The following is a 17240-nucleotide window of genomic DNA, read 5'->3' on the forward strand; positions in this document are numbered from 1 at the left end:
CAATGAATAAATTAGAAAACTAGAAACCAAATAATCATTCACCACAAGACAACAAAGATCACCCTAATCTGTTCGCCTTTTGAAATTCAAGAAAAGGGCATTATTTTTTTTAACAAAAGATCGAAACCGGTTACCGCCTTGTAGTTGTAGAATTCAATTACGAAAGAAATAAATTAACAAGTGATGAACCATGAATCATGAATGTTTGTTGTATATTAGAATAAAATCAAGAATTTGGAATCACAATTTACAAAATAAATTTAACCTGAGATGCCACATGTGAAGCCGTCATCAACATAATTTGTTCGTCTCCCACTAATTCCAAATTTTCAATTAAAGTGGTTGAGTAATTAAACTAATATGGGCTTAATTCTTATTATTCATAACAAAATTACATTTGGGCTTAAAATTTGGCTTAAAATTTAAAAAGTTAAGTTTGGGACACTAAAAAAATCATGAAGAGTCACTAAATTTTTTTTGGATGTGTCAAAGTTTTTTGGATGGGTCACTTTGGTCTTTTAGACCTAATATATTAAAAATTTATAAAGGAAACTAGAGACTTCAGTGGGTGCAAACGCTCCCCTGGCCAAACACTGGATCCGCCCCTGCCTGACCCAGCCCATTTTACCACATGTATCCCTTCGGTTTCCATGAAAACTTTTTTAACACACGTTTTTCTTGCATTTTGCCACTATATCTGTGACTCAATCCCATAACTTTCTAAACATAAAGTAGCAACTTTGCAGTACTCAAAATCCAAATTTGGATTAAAACTTTTAACTTAGACTGTGCTGTGACCTGATATGAAACTCAAGAACAGCTCTAACATATCATTGTTCAAGTGTCATGATTGGAATCATTGACATCCTTTGCATCTTCATACTCTTACTTCATTCATCATCCTCATCACCTTCATCAGCTAACGTGACAAATGACAGAAATACCCTTCAACCGCCAACGAGCCTTTGTCTAGAAAAGCTTGGAAACAGCTCCTACCTCTGCATGGTCCCACACCCAGACGGGTCAAACCGAGTCTTTGTATGCAACCAACAAGGTAAGATATGGTTAGCCATGGTCCCTGAGGTGGGCTCTTCACAACCTTTGACGGTAGATGAATCCGACCTGTTTCTTGATTTGAGTGATCAAGTTCAGTTTGCAACCGAAATGGGACTTACTAGCATAGCTCTTCATCCAAACTTCACTCAAAATGGGAGATTGTTTGCTGTCTTTAATTGTGATAAGTTTAAACAGTCCGGATGTGAAGGCAGATGTTCGTGTAATACTGACGTCGGCTGTGATCCTTCGAATGTTGAATCTCTTCAAGAATCTTATCCGTGTCAGTTTCATGTTGTGATCGCTGAGTTTACCGCCAACGGGACCACCCGTTCTTCAAAACTTTCATGGGTAGTTGGTTAATATAGTTTCCTTTTTGAGTTCTTAATATGGTTAAAGTTATTCCCAAATTACCCTCCAATTTGATGGTTTTTAAGAGTAAAGAAAGTTGGTTACTTAAAATGAACATTTGACCCTTGTTGAACACCTGTCATGCTTCTGAAAATAGGTTTGACTTTTAAAGTTAAACCTAGTACATTGTTAGATTTAAATTAGACACATTTTATGTTGTTTGATTCTAGAATCATTGAACATATTTTTTTGATCATATTTTGCAGACGGGCCATGCTAATTCGGTTGAGGTGAGGAGGATATTCACAATGGGCCTCCCGTTTGAACCATATCACGCGGGGCAGATTCTTTTCGGCCCGACTGATGGTTACTTATATGTCATGATTGGAGACGCTTCACACGTTGATGACCCGTACAATTTTGCACAAAACAAGAAGTCATTGCTCGGAAAGATATTAAGGCTTGATGTTGACATCATACCGAGTAAGCATGAAGTCTATTCTAGATTCATACAATGTTCTAAACAGCTTTGTCAAAGATTTAGAATATTATTGTAATGCATTAGTGTTTTTTTTAATACAAATATAGGTGAAGAGGAAATAAGTAGGCTTGGGTTATGGGGAAACTATTCAATACCAAAAGATAATCCATATGCGAATGATAAGGAGTTTGGGCCCGAGATTTGGGCCTTGGGCTTTAGTAATCCGTGGCGTTGCAGTTTTGACTCGGGTAGACCTTCTCGCTTCATATGTGGAGATGTCGGTAAGGTATGTCTTTCTAATCAATTTTCAAGCCGGGAAATGGGCGAGTTGGATAATGGGTAAAAACGGGCCCGAGCCTAGAGACGGCAATTCTTGACATGGCCCAACACAACACGAAAATAATCAGGTTTTTGGTTGCCAAGTATAACCTGTTTTTTAGAAAAGGGCCATGTTTGGGTCGACCCGTTTTAAAACCGTGTCGGGGTTGGCACGCTTAAAAACCGGTCGTGTTCGGGTTGATTCGTTTAGAAACAGACCGTGATAGGGTTGACACGTTTAATAATAGGTAATAATTACTAATCAACTTGTTTATTTTACAAAAAATATATATTGTGTTGATATTAGAGTTATATTTATGTTACCTAATTTAAATGTGATTTTCTAGACTGTATGCATTAACATTTCATTTTGGATCAGAAAATAGTTAACAAAGAATTTGTCTACATGCTAATAACTTATGATGTTAGATTTATTATTTATAGGATCAATACGAAGAGATTAATATAATTAAGAAGGGTGGAAACTACGGGTGGCGCGTATATGAGGGGCCATATCTCACTCACCCGTCATATGCTCCCGGTGGATACACTCAACCAACCGCCATAACTACCATATTTCCTGTGGCGGGATACAAACATGACAATACTGATGCAAGCAAAGGGCCTGCCTCGATATTGGGTGGTTATTTCTACCTGGCCAATGCTGACCCGTGCTTGAATGGCTGGTTAGTATACCTACATAATGGTTTTTGTGGTTTGACAAAAATTAACAGGTTTAGTATATGTGGTTTTCAATTTGTAACATGTTTGTGGTCCCACGCTAACTTTCGTTAAAACTTCTGTTAAATGTTAAAAAAAATGATAATTTTGTCATTTTAGTTGATTTATAAATAGTCATTAAGTTTTACTTTTGTAACATATTTGGGTGTGACGTAAGGACTATTTGTAATTATACAAATAGTGCTGGACCCTAAATACGTTACAATATTAAAGCGTAAATACTATTTTTAGATACAAGATTAAAATTGTCATTTTTTAAGTTTTTAACGAAAGTTAGTGTTGGACACTAGGCATGTTACAAACTGAAAACCACATATCAAACATGTTTCTTTTTTAAATTAGACCCTAAAGTTGTCAAATCACATGAATTGTTTTGTAATAACTCTATTATGTGCAGGTACATATACACAGACTTGTACAGTTATGACATATGGGTAGCTATTGAGACCACTGGAACCAGTGAAAACTTAACCGCTTTCAGTGTCCCTATCGGTTGTGCTCATGACTCACCAATGGAATGTGGGTTCAAATCGGGGGCTAACAACGTGCCTGACCTTGGCTACGTGTTGTCATTAAGACTGAGGGGTGTGGGGGCTTCAACGGGGGCGCTAGAGCCCCTCCGCTCGCGCCCCTAGGCGCTAACACCACACCACTAGGGGCGCTAGCGGGGCGCTAGCGGTCAAATAAAGGCAGGCGTGAGCCTAGTAGCGGGAGAAGAGAGAGAGAAAGTTGTATTGGTTTTAGCAAAAAGAGCCGTTGGGCTCTTAAAAATTAAAAAAAAAAAATATTTTCTTAAACTTTTAATATATACCTTTATAAAATATACTCCATTTCACAATTATACACATTTCCTCCTAGAATCCTCTCAAAATTAATACAAAAAAAAATGTCGTGGTACTCGTCTGATTCCGACTCCTCCGAAGAGGATGATTTGCTTCTTCATGTAGGGGGAGTTTTGACCGCAACCGTGGTGGATCTTTTGCAAAATCAAGCCCAACAACCTCGAGTCCCGAGAGTTAGAGCACCACCTCGTGACCGTGATCGATCGGGTGCTAACGATACTTTGATTAGGCATTATTTTAGCCCTCAACCGGTATACGAGGAGTCGGATTTTCGAACTCGTTTCCGAATGAGCAGACAATTGTTCATGCGTATAGCAAGTGATTTAGAGGCACGGTATCCCTTTTTTCAACAAAGGGAGGATGCTAGGGGTCTCCCCGGTTTTACCTCTCTTCAAAAATGCACGGCTGCTATCCGTCAATTAGCGTACGGCATTTCGTCGGACGCTTTGGATGAGTATTTACAGATGTCGAAAAGGGTTGCACGTGAATCCCTTCATTTTTTCTACCAAGGTAAAAAACATTAATTTTAGTTTTTATTAAATATTTATTACATTTTTTAATATATATTATATGTTTATAGATTATTTTAATGCCTATAACTATAGATATATATATATACTTATATCGTATTTATATACGTAGGAGTCATATCGATTTACTCTCGGAGATATCTGTGTAAACCTACAATGTATGACATCCAACGCATATATGAGGTGCACGCAGAAAAACATGGTTTTCCTGGGATGCTAGGTAGCCTCGATTGTACGCATGTTGGATGGGCTATGTGTCCAACGGCCTGGCGAGGTCAGTTCCACCGTGGTGATCATGAAGGGCCGACCCTTATACTTGAGGCGGCGGTGTCACAGGATCTTTGGTTTTGGCATGCTTTTTTTGGTGTTGTAGGGTCAAATAACGACCTTAATGTTATCGATCAGTCACATTTGATCAACGACCTTATCGACGGGGTTGAACCACCTCAATCTTTTGTTGCAAATGGAGAACTCTTCAAGTACGGGTACTATCTGGTCGATGGTATTTACAACGAATGGGCTTTGTTAGTTTAAGCTTTTACAGATCCAATCGCCGATAAACGGAAGTATTTTACGAAGAAGCAAGAGTCTGCTAGAAAAGATATTGAAAGAGCTTTTGGAGTTCTGAAAAAACAATATTATGTGCTGGCGAACCCGATACGTTATTGGACTCGGGAGAGGATAATGGACGTCGTCTACACGTGTCTGATCATACACAACATGACGTTAGAAGACGAGGGCAAAGCTATCTGCCAAAACTACCAAGGTGACATTCCGCCACAACCGTCCACAATCAGTGATCAACAAAGATTTCATAACATAGCAAATATCAAGAGCTGTGAGATACACGGGAATCTTCGACATGAGTTGGTTGAACATTTGTGGGCGAGGCGACCCGATGATCTTGTATTAGATTAGTGTTATTATTAAGTATTATTGTTTGTTTAATTTTTAGTATGTTTTTTTTTGTAATTTGAATTTTAGATATTAATGTGTTTTTTTATTAATGTGTGTTTTTTTAATATTTTATGTGTTTTTTTAATAATATGTTATTTGAATATATTTATAAAAAAAATAAAAAAAAAAAATTCGCTGGAGCCCCTCCACACCAGGGGCCAGGGGCTCCACCAGAGGCTCCAACACCCCCCTTATCCAGTTTCTCTCTCTGCCACACGTCATAATATTATTGGTTCTTGGCTCTGCTGAAGCCCCCACTAAAGCCCCCCACACCCCTTAGTCTAAGTGAAGATAATAATAAAGACGTGTACTTGTTGACAAGCAGTGGTGCGTATAGAGTTGCAGCCCCGAGTCGGTGCAGGTACCATTGTGCCACGGAAAGGTATTCAAACGTGACTAGAGTTGCATCATCTGGAAATTTGTTTGAGATTGTATCTTTAGGAGCATGTTTCATCTCTTTTATGGTGGTTATTTTTTTTTGATTTTTGAGGTAATGATGATTTTGTTTAGTCTCTTTAAATGTTACTAATTTTATTTATAAGGTTCCCGAATAAACGTATAAGAATATATCTTGAATGAGCTATACTAGTAAAATGATTTACATATCCACAAGACCAAAATATGGTGGCATTTAAACTTTGACATGAGTCTGTAAGAAAGGATACTGAGAGAGCGTTTTGTGTCCACAAGCTAAAGGGGAACAACATGAGGCCGAGCAAGAGCTTAGAAGTTGAAAGTAGTAAGCAATTTAATGTATGCATACATCATCCTACATAATAAGATTATAGGGGATGAATGCCACTTCATATCCAATTGGTTTGGTGATGATGAAGTTTAAGAGGAACAACCATGTTACAAACATTGAGTCACAACAAAATGCCAACGTTAGCCGTAATGGTTTAAAATTTTTCATGGTTGTGAAGCTAAGCAACCAATTCGAAATGATTTAGTGAACATGCGCACTCGTGTAGTTTGTTAACCATTAGGGGCCCATAGTGAAATCTTGATAAACCGCATGAACCATGCGAGTACCTTGTGATTCCCACGCTTTCTTCACCTTCATTGCTTGCATGTAACAACTTAAAGATTATAAGAGGCTACAATGAAATTTTCACATAATCTTTTTATCCATTTAGTCTTTATGGAATATCCAAAATAATAAAATAAGATCAATGGTTCAAGTATTGAACATTATTGTATTTGACATGCAATATTTTACTTATTACGGTGTATCCTACGAGATCTAGAAAACTCCTAACTCAAAAGTCAAAACCGGGTTTTGTCCTAAGAAGCTTTTCTATTTGGGGTATGGGGGGAGGGGGTCTGGCGTCTAGCAGACCTTAGAGGCTTCTTATATCTATAGGGTACGGCTGCTATTATTGATTAGTTTATGGTGTTTGATCTAGTGAAAAACGATGTTTTAGCAAACGAAAAATTTAATCATTGGCTAACGAATCAGATAAGTTTATAGTATTATTTTGCGTTACCAATCTTCATATAACGCTAAAAAGTAGCACAAAATCAAGATTGTTGGTTGTGAAGTTGGTTTAACTATTCATATATAAACTTCTTTTTATTAGAACAACTTGAAAATATTAGGATTAAACCATAGCTAACTACAATATCATAGGGTTTTCCATTACTAAATATTAAGGTTGTATAAAATAACAATAGTAACTAATGATGTATAAACGAACCAAACAAAAAAAGTTACCGATGTTTTTGTTAACTACTTTTTTGAAAACGAACTTTTATTGCATGTCTTCTGTTATCGTTCTTGTCATAACGAATCATACTATCCACACAAATGTTAAATGTATACACCTAAAAGATCCATATTCCCTTTTAACAGTTTCTTGAGACCTATATCACACAGAAATGGTGGGGATAATGAAAATAGCATAACACATAACGGGCTTTTGATTTCCCCATTAATTAGTTGCATCAAACTTGTGATCTAATTTGTAACTACTAAAATCACACTCAAAACTCACTCCAACCTTTAAAATCCCAACTAACATCAATAATTTAGGTATGCAATTAGTTTAATCTAATGCTTAACCAAATAATCCACCAAATATAAACCTATTCCTAGACTCTTTAATCCAAATAGTTTTAAATCCATTATAGTTTTTGAAGTAGATGTCATTTTATCATGAAATTAAGTTATTTAGAGCATGCTTTTCATGCTTTATCTTCTACCCTTCCAATAAACTTTCTTTTAAGTTCATCATCTTTGAGCATTTCTATTATTAGACCGCATAACCATAATGCAACCTTTTTTTTCTTTTCCGGTGACTTTTAATCTAACATACGATCGCGATCATGGTGAGGCCTCCGCGTTGTGACAAGATCAATATGAGAAATGGACCATGGAACGAAGAGGGGGATGAACATATGCTAGCCTTTGTAAACAAACAAACAAGTAACTGGCACGTTGGGGCTCCAAGAGAACTAAGTTATTACTTTTGACTATATATGAACTAGTATCCTACATTGTGTGCAATAATCTGTCCTTTGGTTCTAATATTTGTTGTTTTTTAATACTAAAATGGTGTACGAAGATGTGGGAAGAGTTGTAGGTTAAAGAAACAAATGCTACGAGGAATGATAACAACAAGCTCGAAAACTTTACGCCTCAAGAAGAGTAGTTGATCATCAAGCTCCATTCCGCTATGGGTAGCATGTTTTTCTCTTTTTCTTCAAAATTTTGTTCTTGTTACTTTTAAAAAGATGGTTATTTTGGTATTTGATCTAGATGTTAAAACATATGGCATAAACAAGCCAATAATCATTGAAAATGACCACATTTATAGGAATGTTGATAAAACCCTTAAAAAACTTCTAATGCAAAAAGTAAAAAGAAGACAATATTAAAATACAAAACGTTGTTAGTATTAATCCTTGGTGACTACAAAGGTCTAAACCAGAGAAAATATGTGAAATATGTTGGTGAACAGTTGGTAAACTCTTTACATACATCATATTTTTCCGACAGAGTATCACAGACAGATACCACTTTCATCAAGAGATTTCCAACATATATTTCCCTCGTGGAAACCCCTACTTGTTGGTAGCTAGTGTAGGAGATGAAATAATTACTCACAGTATCTCCATATACATTTGATCCCATTGAAGGTCACACGCATGCTCAGTACAAGTTGCATTTCACTTGATTCAGTAGGGATTGGTCTTGTTAGTTTTTTGGTATTGAGTTCTTACAATTATTGACGTTGTATGTTTCTTTTCTAGGTGGCAAATTATAGCCCAACAACTTCCAGGAAGGACGGAAAATGATGTGAAGAACTATTGGAATACTAAACTAAAGAAGAAGTTATCATCATTGGGAATTGATCCAGTCACTCAGGCCATTCTCTCATATGCTCGATTATGGCTACACAAGTGGAGTTACAAGAACCCAAACTAGAACGTGTTCAGTTGGTAAAGACAACAAGAACACATTATTCACGCAGGATCAAGAAATCCAACAAGTCACTTTGGATACATTAATGTTTCCTAGTTTCAATAACAATATTGTCAAACTCGAACCACCAGAAATCATCAAAACCGATTCACTAGATCTTTTAACTCAACTCCAAGCTATCACATATGTCAAAGACTAATCAACCAACCAAGAAATCTCATACCCATTCCATGTTTCTGTAGCATCATCTTCTTCCAGCACTTGTTCAACCTTGAATTAAACTATTCCACAACAAACATTTAATTGACGTGATTATTTAACTGATAATGATAATGCATAAGATGGAAATGTGTTAAGTATTGAGATGGAAATTGATGACTAGTTAACTATAGTTGGATAAATCAGATGTTAGAAGTTTGGACTAGAAGTGACAAGTTGATTAAAGTTTGGAATGCTACTACTTGGTAACCCAGAGGACTAATACTGAAACTTTGAGAGAGAAAGTTATTATGAGCCGTTATGCGAAATTAGGGCTTGGATCAAATTGGGGGGGGGGGGGGGGGTTATAAACTCTGGTCCCAATTCTGTTTAGTTAGTTTTTGTTTTTCTGGTTCATCTCTTGTAATCAGTTTTCATGTTTCTTTCACTGTAAAACAATTGGGGTTTCAGTTGAGAGTTAAATCATTTGAGGATTGATTGAATCTTTTGATCATTTCATTCTTTCATTTGATTATCCGCAAATTCATTTACAAAATGGAAATGATGAGAACCTCAGCCTAGAAGTAGTTGGCGGGATTGAGATAGTTAAAGGTAACAACCACGCTATATTGTTGAATGGTGTTAAAAGAAACTATGGAAGAAGCTTGTGATGGGTCATTTGTCGATGTCATGCTAGACGCAGATCACGACATGCTCTTCGACTTTCCCGGGCTTATGAGTGAACCATCTTATTATTAAAATTCGGTTTGATTTCGAATACTAAAGAGTTAAAATAATAATTTGTTTTATTAAGGTACATGATCCTTTTACAAAACCGTTTTGGAAAGCAATAGCGAGTAAGTAAAATCATTTTTTGAAGCGATTGTTTAATCCAAAGTAAAGAAGGCAGAGAAAAATGTACTTACTTGATATACATAACTATATCTGTATCTGTATCCTACTATATATTAAAACAATTGAGTTTGCTGCCACATGCCTCTTTCCTATTGGTCTATTTTCTGTGTTTCCAATTTTATCAATCACTTCTCTAATTTTGTTGACAATAAAATAATTCAAAAAGAATATCAATTACTAGACATTCCATGTAAACTAAGCATTCTTAGAATTTCTTAATATATTTAAATAAATCAAAACTAAGTTATTATATTTTATCAATATTAATTATCTTTCCTTTATAACCAATTGACAAAATTAATGCAGGTCCGTTTTATTTTTCAAATTGATTATTATAATTCTAATTGCAATTTCAAGTGGCCTAAAGAAAAAAACCGTCTCTTTAGTTTCCTTCTCCCTCTATTCCGATTACCCAAACTGGAACAAATCCTTAATCGGCAACAATCGTATATCCACCGCCTGCCACGATGCACGAAATCCTCAGTCGGCCACAGTCGTTTGACTTTGCAATAGTCTTCATCTGTAATCGTTTGAGACTTTGAGTTTGTATATTTTGTATCTCCTAAAGATTTTTTTTTGGCAGAATCTTACATTTTCTGCATCTGCTATCAATGTCGAATTTCAACCGAATCGGGTTTACCAGGTATGTTATGTTTATCTAATCGATATCATCTTCCGTTCTCATTGATTTTTGGTGTATCTAATTGATTTTCAGTATACTGCTTTTCGAGACGTCTCGCATCCTAGCAAGTAAAAACCCATATGTTATTTCAAATGTAGCAGGTTTTTTTTAATGCAATTGAGTTTTCGTGTGTTTAGGTTTTGACATCAATTGGTTAAGCCATATGGCAATGATAAGGTAATTGTTTAATTTATTGAATATGAAAATGGAAGTTACCACATATAATACTAAGATAATTGTTTTATATTTGAAATTGAAATTCAATTCAAATTGCAAGTTCAATACCATCAAGTGTGCTTCTAGCACCACCCGCTACCATGGAATGCATTAATTTTGTTGGAATTGCTGTTGGGAAAGTAAAATTTGAGATGATGCTAAGCGGGTATGCTTTCATATGCTTATAACTCATATTCTTTTCAATTCTTTTAATTTTTTAATAATTGTGGTAATGCTTTTCTACTAGCTTATTAGGTGATGGGAGTACTTATGAGTTATGTCAATGCAGAAATCTCTAAACCTTTAAAAGGAAACAATAAGATTCTTCCAAAGTCAAAAGCTTTTTTAGGTGATGAGAGTACTTGTGGTGCTGGTTCCTTTTGTTGGCACCACTCATAACCTTCTAGAGGAAACAATAACATTCTTTCAAAGTTAGTATTTTTAGGCTTACACTGCAAGATGAAAGGTAATAAAGTCACATGATCATTTACATATACTTTTCATGCAAAGTTTTGGTTCATGTATATATATTTATGTTTGCTCAATTATAATGTTTTTGTTTTACAGATTCTTCAGTATTTCAATATGCTTTGGTGATAAAGGTTTATTCAGCTCTATTTTGACTTTGGAAAGTCAAACACCTTATGTCTGGTGCTTATCACAATGAATATTGGACACGTTTTTTTTATTAGCTTTCATGCAATATGATCTGACCATACTAATTATTTTGTAAATTATCTCAGATTTGGAGCAAAAAAGTACACTATAATTTGCCCACAAAGTCAAAACTTGTGCAATTCCTTTTTGTAATTAAGTTGATGTTGACAGACGCCCAAATTTACAAGCGTGTGTAGGAAATTTTTGACACATGTTGCCATAAGAAAATGGTAACAGGTAAGAAGTAACAAATGCTAGGAAGGATTGCCAAGATTGTCTAGGAAATATGGGATGCAACCGGATCATGTGATATTTTAGCGAATGTTGAGGCTAACAATGGCAAAAGGCTATATAGAATTGTTCATCAACAGGTACATAATTGCTTGACTATACCTAAAATGTTGTATCATTTTTGCTAGGAGTCATCTTTGACCGGTAGAGTCTTAACATGAATTTTGTTTATGTAATAAAACTAATACTTATATGTGTATTTTCTTTTGTTTTGTGTATACTTTAATTTAATTAGCTATTTAATATAATTTGATTTAACACGTTTCCAATTTATTAGCTTATTAATTCAATTTGATTTTTTGCTACCAAATTTTCAAATGAGTTTGCTAATTTTTCTTGGTCAAAATTTTTATGTTGACTTAGTAATTCAAATTTTGAAAGTTAAATTATCATTTATTATGTTGACTTAGTAATTCAAATTTTGAAAATTAAATTATCATATTACTATATGGGTAACAAGGTAACTGATTATCATCATAAATATTAGTAATTTAATTTAACACAATCACATTTTATTAGCATTTTAATTTTATTTATGTTTCCTATTTTTGAGTTGAATTTCCTATTTTTCTTAATCATAATTTATTATGTTGATTAGTAATTAAATTATTGAAAGCTTGAAATTATTTACTTCCTAAATTTGAGTCATATGTCTAATGGCATGAAATTCCAAACATTAATGTTTTCAGTGCAAATTATTTTCACAAACATTTTTTTCTTTGTTTTTACAAGTCAAATGACATAGTTTAGTTTTGAGTCATCACCGATGTATATGCGGCCCGACCCTCTGATTCTTATTTTCTTTGACTGGTTGGGATTGGCGAATATTTTTACGCGAGCTATGTAGATTAAATGTAGTAGTTGGAAGATATAAATACGTTGGAAATGATTGTTGATAAGTTCAGTGGAAGTTCCATAGTAAATAATATATATCCAATAAATAGGTCAAACATTGATGTCAAAGTCAAAATTTGTTACTTTGCAATTTATTTAAAACAAATGGTCTACTATATCTACTCTAACAATATGAAACTTTGCAATTCATGGTGATACCATGTATTCCTCACTTACATTAACTCAAAAGATATAACTGTCTTTTTTTTTAGTTTTATTACAAGTTACTTTTCTATTTTCGGTAGTTTAGTTTTATAAACTAATAACTAAATATGATATGAGTCGAGATTGTTTTAAAAGGCTTTTAGATTTAATAAGAGTTAGATTGTCAAATTGTGTTTTAAGTTTCAGGTAAACCAAATAGATAAAAAATATTGATTACGAACTTTTCAGCTTTTTTTCCGAATAACATACAAAGTTAATTTATGAATTTCGACTATTAAGATTTTCTAAAATTTTATAGGGTTCACTATTACAACTAAAGAACAAGGGTGCAATTTTCATTTGTGTTAATGATCTAATTTTCATGAACTGTTCCCTAAATATTTTGTATTGCATGTTTTTTTATGTATATTTTTTTCTCTTAATATTTCAAGATGTGCTTTTTGAAGGGTATTTTGGGCATATTGAATTATTTTGTGTAAATGACCACAATTCATGTTTTCAAAAATTACAAATTTAGAAGAATGACAAAAATTTTGAAGCCATATTTAAGCTCTACAGGTTAGTTTTATGGTTTTACCCTAATGTCAAAAGTTTTGGTCTTTTTATTCTTGTCATTTTAATTTGTATTTTTATTAATAAAACTTTTGACATTAGGTTAGTTTTTAGTTATATGGTTTTACCCTTTGTTACCATGACCTTTGTTACAAATATTTTTTCTAATTCTTTTTTTATTCTTTTCATTTAATATGGATTTTATATTTGTCAAATGTACAAGTGTGGGTAATTCTTGGGGTTTGTGTTTATTGGATTGGTAATTTCAGGTGGTCAAACTTAGTCAAAACTGTAGTCATGGTAACAAAGGTCAAAAGTTTTGATCTTTTTGTGTTTTCATCACTGTAGATTTTAGAATGGGTGCAAATTATAAAAGATTATTATTGTGTTTTATTATAGTAATTTTTTACCATAGATTAGTAATCTACATCAAGGGTATTTTTGACAAATCATCGACGTCGACGTTAATGCCGCACATAGAACTTGTGTACCGGTATGGCCATATCAAACTAATAGTTGAGTTTAAAGATTGTCATCTTTTAATTGCCTTTTGACACCATGATAATGAACTTTTGACAATTCTCACTTGTTTGACTGAACAAATTCATTTGCAAGATGGTTAGAAGTTGTCTTCTTTTTATTCTTTTATGTATTCATCGGTTTTTGTATAATGTATATTGGCAGGTACGCTACTCATATATGTAATTGCAGTAAAATTGATATGGTTAATGTTGTTGTAGAGTCAACGGTGGTGACCGTACATTGACCGCATGTGATCACTGCCAGGTCGGTATTCCCGCTCACCATGTCGTAATCAATTTCCGTCTTCCCGGTGCGATAGATCACGGTCCCACGGTTGTGAGTACTTACCTTCTCCCAAGAGAAAGCATCACTTGAGGACCTGAGGTATGTGTTTTAAAGATCCTATATTTTTAATTTGGATGTAAATAGGAATATTGAGTTTTTTAGTATTTATTATTTTCAGTTATTTGGTTTATTTAACCAAGAGGGAAATGGTATGTATAGAAAGGCCGTATACGCCTCCCTTGGCCAGAGAGGGGTCAATGAGCCATAGTCAAAGTTAGAGGTGTTCAAAAAAACCGGTTCCCGAACCGGTTTGGCGGTTTAAACCGGAAACCGGTTTTTAAAAAAACCGGTTTTTTAAAAACCGGTTTGACCGGTTTACAAACCGCCGGTTTGTATATCGGTTTTAAGTTTTAGAGGCAAAACCGGTTTTGAAACCGGTTATAAAAAAAACCGGTTTTTTTTATAACCGGTTATAAAAAAACCGGTTAACCGGTTTTTTTATAAACCGGTTTATTACCGTTATAAAAAAACCGGTTAACCGGTTTTTTTATAACCGGTTAACCGGTTAAAACCGGTTTTTTTACCGTTGGAAAACGGCTATATAGCCGTTTTTTTTTATTTTTTGACCGTTTTTTTTTTCTTTTTTTTACCATTTTACCCCCACAAACATCTATATATAGTTTAGGTTGGGTATTGGTTAGATCACACTCGATTATACAACTCCAAACGCTCTAAACGTTTATTTCATACGCGATTATTTTGTTATCTCACGCTCAATTATACCACATTACCACTCCATACGCTCTTATTTCGTAGTCGTTTATTTCATACTCGAGTATACCACTCTTAATTCGTAGTCGATTATCATGGCCTCCCAAAGTGCTGCTTCATCGGTCAACATGGGTGCCTCGAACACGGGAGAAACGGTCGTTCGGGTCATCCCCACGAAACGAAACCAAGATGTTTGGCAACATTTCGACCTATGCGAAATGTCTAACGGTAGCCAAAAAGCTCGATGCAAACATTGTTTGAAGTTTTATGGCAAAGATGCAAACTCCACTTTAAAAGCGCATGTACAAAGGCCCTTTTGCAAGGCCTTGAAGGACGAATCGGGAAGTAGTTCGCAGCCGGAGATGACGAATCAAGGAACGGTGTTTACGTACGACCTTGAAGCGGTACGTCAACAGTTTTCAAACTTTGTGATTCAACAAACACTTCCTTTCAACCACTTCGACAACCCTCAATTCACGGAGATGATGCAAAAGTATGTTCAACCACGCTACCAACACGTAAGTCGTTCGACCCTTAAAAGAGACTGTCTTAAATCATGGAAAAACGCTAAATCCGAACTAATTTCATACTTTTCAAACTTACAAACTGGTGTAAACTTAACAACGGATGTGTGGTCGGTACCTAATGGTTCGCCCGACTCATACATTTGTGTGACGGCTCATTGGGTTGACCCCGAGTCGTGGCAAATGATGAAACGAACCGTTGCGTTTCAATTGTTTGATTACCCGCACACGGGTAGAAATATTTTTAAACTCTTGGATAAAGTCATTCGACAATACAAGATTGAAGATAAAATCTTTTCAATTTCGTTTGATAACGCGTCCAACAATACGGCCGCGGTTGGCCATTTAAAATTAAAGTATAAACCTATTTGTGGTGGAGCGTTTTTTCATAGCCGATGCATTGCACATATTATCAACTTGGCCGTGCAAGATGGGTTAAACGTGATCGAAACGCAAAGAAACAATTTTAAAAGAATGTTACGAGATGTTTTTAGCAACAATACAACATTTTCAAGATACAAAAAATTTTGTGTAGAAGCTAATTGTCAATGGTTGGGGCCAAATTGGGATTGTCCAACAAGATGGAACTCGACTTGTGAAATGTTTGAGAAAGCCATCCAACAAAAAGAATCATTAATTGCGTTTCATCAAATTTTGTCAAATAGGGGTAAATGTGCACCGTACGATCCTAGAAACTGGTTATTGATTGAGATCGTTACGGAGGTCCTTTAAATTTTTAAATCTTGCACAACTAGTTTATCCGGGGTTTACTATCCAACAAGCCCCATTGCTTTACCAAAAATTGCTGTCATGTGCACAAAGTTGAGTGAAATTCATTGTAGGGGTGCACCTTATTTTGATATGGGTGTAAAAATGAAAGAAAAATTTAGAAAATATTTTCAAGAACTACCCGCTGTTTTGACATGTGCTGCTGCGTTAAACCCTTGCATCAATGTTGGTGGTGTTGAAGCTTTAATAGAAAAAATTTGTGATGAGCTAGAGTTAAACGACGATCAAAACCCCTATTATAACCAAACTTTAAAGAATGCTTTCAACACCACCTTGGCAAACATGTATGATGTTTACCTTACAAAATACGGGTCATCTTCCCAAATTCATGACTCGTTAAGAGCTGTTGCCCAATCCCAATCCCAAACCGACCTTGAAATGGGGATGTACTACATGATTTGGGAAGACGCCGGTAAACGTCAAAAGGTAAACACTCCAAGCAGTGAACTTGGAAGGTATGGTGGTACCAACTTTGTGAAACACATGACTCCGGATGAATTTAGAAGTCTTGATTTGCTGGCTTGGTGGAGAGGTAAGGAGGATGAGTTTCCGATCCTCGCCGCCATGGCCAAAGATTTACTAACGGTCCAAGCTTCCACGGTAGCTTCGGAGTCTGCTTTTTCTGTTTCTGGCAGGGTTATATCGATTAGGAGGACTCGACTCACTCCACCAGCTGTAGAGATGTCGATTTGCTACAAGGATTACTTGGACTCTTTAGATAGGGCACAACATCAACGCTCACTCGAGGGGGAAATGGACTATGAGGCGGCCTTGTATGAAGACGAGGTCAATCAAGGACACACTCAACCAATGACCGATGAAGAAGCCGCGTACGACGATTACCTAAGGAATAGCTCGGGATCGGGTAGCGAAGAAAATTAGTTAAAGAAACAGCAAACATGGAGGCAAATAATGAGTAAGAAACAGCAAGTTGTTAATGTAATCGTGTCTAAGCATTCTTTAATGTTTGTATTTTTGAGTTACGAATATGCGATAACGATTTAATGTTTGTATTTTTAATGTAAAAGCTATAAATGAAAGTTATGTGTTTTTAATCTTCCAAGCAAAGAATCCTAACAACG

At 35.2% G+C, this 17240-nt stretch overlaps 2 pseudogenes across 1 annotated transcript; both read left to right on the plus strand.

Moving 5' to 3' along the window:
• The first annotated feature begins 784 nt into the window (after positions 1-784).
• On the plus strand, positions 785-6049 carry LOC143556518 (HIPL1 protein-like; annotated as a pseudogene).
• Positions 6050-7226: 1177 nt separating this feature from the next.
• Positions 7227-9654, plus strand: LOC143556507 (transcription factor MYB92-like; annotated as a pseudogene). The gene is made up of 4 exons (XR_013139382.1): positions 7227-7725; positions 7822-7959; positions 8526-9029; positions 9448-9654. The product of XR_013139382.1 is annotated as a transcription factor MYB92-like (transcript).
• Positions 9655-17240: the final 7586 nt, after the last annotated feature.

This window comes from Bidens hawaiensis, unplaced genomic scaffold, assembly GCF_021521415.1.
Source record: "Bidens hawaiensis isolate Kalapana, Puna unplaced genomic scaffold, B.hawaiensis_p1.1 tig00018600_1, whole genome shotgun sequence".
NCBI classification, from domain to species: Eukaryota; Viridiplantae; Streptophyta; class Magnoliopsida; order Asterales; family Asteraceae; genus Bidens; species Bidens hawaiensis.